Genomic DNA, 5575 nt, shown 5'->3' with positions numbered 1-5575 from the left:
TGAAATTCAGGAAACAGTGCATTGTATAGATGGTACATAAGTTAGTTTAAACACATTAAAATATTTATGGGACACTTCAACATTTTTTTTTAAAAGCTGATGAAAAATTACCCAAAATCTGCAAAATTTCCATATTTCAAGGAACATATGCACATTTCATTAAGTTCATATAGAAAAGATATGTTCCTTTCTACCTGTTTTGATGTCATTTACAGTAAAATTAGTCCATATCTAGGAGAAGTGTCATGTAAAAATATTCACATCCCATTTCCAAGAGCATTAATACATGTAAATATGTTCTTAGATAAGAGAACTGTGAACACCTGCACAAAATGCCCCCCCCCCCTTCCGTAAAACTGACAATTTTGAAGTACATGTAGACTAACCAGGGCATGTATCAAGTTTCCTTATCCTATCCCCTTAGATTGAAACTTATATGAAATAAAATTTTCCCTATCCATTCTCTATTACTATGGAAACAGGAATGCAAGATTTGTTACCATGGAGTAAGGAATACCAGATTTTTTAACCAAAATGGCTGCGTTTAACTTAATTCCCAAAACTACACTTATTTACTTTTTTATAAAACCTGTGTAATGAGTTAAATGTGAATGTGAACTAAATTTTTTGGCATCTTAAATTTGCATCTTTATGATATTGCAAAAATATAATGCATTTTGTAATGCTATGCCAAATAATGGCAAAACCTTGTGGCTTTTACTTTTTCAAGATTTGGTCAAACTTGAAAAATTCTGAAATGAAACTAAAACAAGCAGGGCATTCATAACATTTTACTCATTTCAACTTCTTACTTTGTATAATTACTTATTAAATTCATGGGCAACTGCAAACCACAGACACTTTGAATGAAGTAAAAAATTTACCCCCCCCCTTCTGATTTTTTCTTTTAAAACTTATGAAACATGGCTTTGGTTTAAAAAAAAATCACATCCTATTGGGTAAGTTAACTTGGATTCAAACATAAATATCCAACAATGGAAAACTTTAAACATAGTGTTTGGCATATAATTAATAATTAGGTTTGCAATGGATCTTTTGTATTCTGTAAAGTCAGTTGAAACAATGCCCCCCCCCCCCCCCCCCCCATGAGACACTGTCCCCCACAAGTATCATTTTAAGGAAGTTCTTCCTTTCATTTTACTAGGTTCCTGCCAACATCTCATCACACCAACTATATCAATCTCCTTTTTTTTTTCACATGTTAATATAAATTCTGAAAACAAGAGAACTTTTTGCTTTTTTATTTTTTATATATGCAACAATTAGAGTACATGTATTCTCAACTACGGTACATATCATTATATTTACATAACAAATTCTACTGTTTCTGCTGCTCTGAAAATCTTGATTTTTCAATTTTAGAGTTTTTGTTGGTCAGGCATGTACCAATAATGACCTACATTGACAAACGCAAGTAACACTGATAATTAGTTAATGAGAATTATGTTGAGTTGAGTTTTTTTTTTGGCAAGGTACAGAATAAAGCATGATAAGTTCTAAAACATATTGTTTTACAGCATAAGATTTGAGGATGCCATCACATAATATGATAAACATGTTCCTATTATATTTGAACTTTGACATCTCAAACACTGATATCTTGAAGACAGTACAAGTATGTTGAAGTAGGTTGGAATTCAGCTTTAAACATGGCATCCCTTCTCAACCTGCAATGGTAAATAATTCCTGCACTTTCCAATATACACTGATTTCAAGCTAATTAAATGTGTATGTAATCCTTTAGAAAGTTGTTTTCTTTATTCTAGTATAATAATTCTTCTGTTACTGGGCAGGTATTAAATTTTGTTTAAAAAAAAAGAAATAAGCAAGGGTTAGATTTAGATATAAAACTGAAATATTTTTTAACAATTAAAGGACAGATGATACAAACAAACTTTTGTCAAAGAATTTGAAAATAACAACTGGGGTCATATTTAAATCAGTAAAATTAATAACTTTCTTCAAGTACTTTTTAATTTTTAGTTCATATTTGCATAAAAATGGAATTTGAAGTGAAAAATATTTGTAAAGATTAATAAGGATAGTTTCAAGAGGGCAGACTTTTGAACATCACAGAAGGTTTACAATTTCTTAATATTCTAGAAATTTATTAATAGCATCATTAATTTGCAATTAAATTATGCCAAAAAATATATACCAATCCAGGCATCCATTTTTTGTTTGTATCATCTGTCCTTAATTTACTTTCATATTTTAAGAATGGTAATACCTTGAAAAGAACAAAATCTAGGCTGTCCACTTTCTTGCAGAATGCACTTGAACTTCAGTCATGGCCTATTTGGTCCTGTTTTGGTTTACTGGTCTTACTTTTTCTTTATTCATCTTATATGGTAAATCCTTTGATGAAAAAATGATGAAAATAATTATTTTCCTAGGAACATGATCAAAAGGAAAATTCATTTCATTCATACACAGACATGTTCATGTGTGTGATCATCTTACCAGTAGTGAATATTTGCCTGAGTATCAAATAATTTTTTTAGAATATTATAAAACATGGTCAGTGTGTATAACACAAATATCATTATAAATCAGAGGTGAATATTCTACATACATGTACATGTATATAGTTTTATTATACCCTCCACTTGAAAAGTGGTAGGATATACCGTAATCGGTATGTCCATCTAGCTGTACGTCCATCTGTCTGTACGTCCGTCTGTCTGTTACGCTTTTGGGTACCCATCTCTTATTATCCGCAACTCCTCTTACATGTATACCACTGCAATGAGTGAAATTTAATTAACCTTTCACAGAATCTTTATTACATATTGCCATTGTGCACCTCCTATTTTACTTTTTGATTCGACGCATATTTTGGGTTTCCCGGCCACAGTAAAACATGGATTTGTCATCAGTTATAACCATATGGGAGGCAGGGGGTATCATTTAGTGAGCTCATTGCTCACAGTACCTCTAGTTAAATTTTGTTTTAACACTAATACATATGTACAAGTGTACATATATATTTTTTAACTGTTTGCTAGTTGAAAAGATTATCATTATTCACACAAAATTGAATTATAATAGATTATTATGTACCGGTACTTCACAGACGAATGAAAGAGTCTATATAAACAAAAATAACTCAATATTTCCAGTGCAATCTTAACCTAGATCTATTTTGTCAATTCATATAGTACAGTTTTGGATATATATTATAAATTTTAAGTTTAAAAGATAGAAGCTATTAAATAAAACAATGACATCAAAACAAACATGGTGTTTTCCTATTTTCTGCTTATGAACATCACATGACCATGTTTTGCTGATATATAGAATACTAGGCCTATTTTAAAAACTTAGCTACTTTATGCTTGTGCTCACACATTATAAACGTTTGATGCACTTTTATTATAGAAACAAACTTGCTCTAGTTAATATTTTAACAACACAATTCTGTAAAATATGTGCCTAATGCCAATAAAGAATTGAAATAATAGGATAAACAATGAATGAAAACTGACAGAAGTGGAAATTTATACTATATAGATAAATAATGTTCACTTAAAAGTCTCTCTCACCACATCATAAAAAGTAAACCTACTGAATGGCACAGATTTTATACAATCTCTATAGGCCCTATAGACATGATAGACATTTATATTTCGGGGGGGGGGGGTCAGCTGTATCACCAAGTGATGTTTATATGCTTCAAATTCATTTTTATTAATAAAAATAATTAATTCATTGGTCAGAAAGTCAAACTGTCAAAAGGTATAGTTCGCTTGATTTGATAAGGACCACTAACCACTACCGGTAAAACAACTGTGTATTGTAAGGCAAATAAAATTAAGAAAATATGCATTTGTTAATCTTGATATTTTTGTAATGCTCAGTATATACATAAATTTACCTTCTGTCTTCATTGTTTAGGATGTCTAGCCTTCTTTTCTTCTTCCAGACTGTAAAACTTTGATGAGGTCTTTCGCCAGAAAATGTTCATTGCTGTTTACTAAATACACATTGTACCTCCAAACGTTAGAGAGTAGTTCAAGGGAAGTAATTAGGAAGCAAAAAATGCTTCAAAATGTAGAAAAAAGTAATGTTTTTACATCTTTGAGTCTCCCATATTTTACATATTCAAATATCAGCCTTTCAAAATTATTACAAATTTGTAATCAGTGTGCCTTTTTTGTTTTAAGCCATGTTATAATATGTAAAATGGCCATTTACTATTGAGAGATTAAATTAAAACTACAGTCAAAACTGCCATAGCGACCCACTGTATTAAGCGACTCACTGTCACATGTGACCGTAAAAATTCCCCCCAAAGCTTTTCCCTATGTATTCTACCTGTATTAAACGACCACCTGTTTAACGCTACCAACGACCGTGATTTTCCTGACCATTTTTAATAATTTCAAGCAATTTTACCTGAATTTAACGACTACATAATTTCTGATTCTTACTTTCTTAATTTCAGTCAAGCATGCATCGTTTTTGGTTCAAAACAACTACAGACACGCTTTTATTTCATTTAATAATTATGTAATGCGATTTTTACGAAGAAAAGAACATTTAAAAATGAATATTTTTACTTACACTTTGATATTTATTGAATAAACATTAAAATGTAAAACATAAACATCACGTTTTTCTGTCCAGTGATCGGGCGCCATTTTGGAAAAAGACGATCGAGTCTCCCACCATATTATTTCATACATAGATATTCAGCTATAAAACCTGCCTGTTTAACTTCAATTAACAAGTAACTAAATCATAGATGTTTATTTAAGTGCATTGTGTCACCATTAATTATTACCCACACCATGTGTTAATTGAAATGATTTAAATACCGGTCACAAACAGGCAATTAGACACGATAAATCAATAATGGAAAAAAAATAATTAGGTTAAATAAATATTTCAGTGCCAAATGCATAACAAAATTATGATACCGTTTTTATTTTTGGTAATATGTAAAACAACGAAGTTATATAGGCTATCATGTAAAAAAATATATATATATATATTATTAGGGGAAAAAACCTTTGCAGCTTTTTTATACTGTTTGAAAAAATATTAATATTTTCAGATGTTCACAATATTTTCCAATATTCAAATGATCTGATATTTTATTTCTTAACAGTTGTAAAAGCATTTTAATATGTAAATATGGTGTTATGAAATACCATACATTTGAACACTAAAATATAGAGAGATTAAACCTTTTTTCCTTTCTCCGTTGGAAGGTCTCTTAATACAGGTTTGACTGTATAGATATAATTACTTTAATCTGTAGTATTAAATTTAAATAATGAAAACATATTAAGTTATCCCTTTTTATTTCTGGACACAGTTTTTCTTGATAAGTACACAGTTTTCAAAATTAACAAAATTGAGAATTTTGCACCCCGTTTCTATGGCAACCAAGGGTCTATTTCATAAACCCACTTTAGATTTTATAATTAATGACATAGCTCTTTAAAATTATTATAAAAAAATCAAAATGTTTTTCTATGCGTGGCCAACCAATTTTGATAATTACAGAGAATTGATATTAAAGCAGAGAAGTGCAATTTTGCACACG

General features: G+C 30.0%; 1 long non-coding RNA gene across 1 annotated transcript; it reads right to left on the bottom strand.

The window, feature by feature from the left end:
• Positions 1-1291: 1291 nt before the first annotated feature.
• On the bottom strand, positions 1292-4033 carry LOC134275116 (uncharacterized). The gene is made up of 3 exons (XR_009993763.1): positions 3899-4033; positions 2252-2379; positions 1292-1688 (listed from the first exon to the last, which is right to left on the bottom strand). It is a non-coding gene; the product is annotated as an uncharacterized LOC134275116 (long non-coding RNA).
• Positions 4034-5575: the final 1542 nt, after the last annotated feature.

This window comes from Saccostrea cucullata, unplaced genomic scaffold (assembly GCF_032062105.1).
Source record: "Saccostrea cucullata isolate Sc308-1 unplaced genomic scaffold, CSIRO_AGI_Scuc_v1 ctg1359, whole genome shotgun sequence".
NCBI classification, from domain to species: domain Eukaryota; kingdom Metazoa; phylum Mollusca; class Bivalvia; order Ostreida; family Ostreidae; genus Saccostrea; species Saccostrea cuccullata.
Note: the sequence above shows the minus strand (reverse complement) of the source record. Positions and strands in the feature narration are given on the sequence as shown.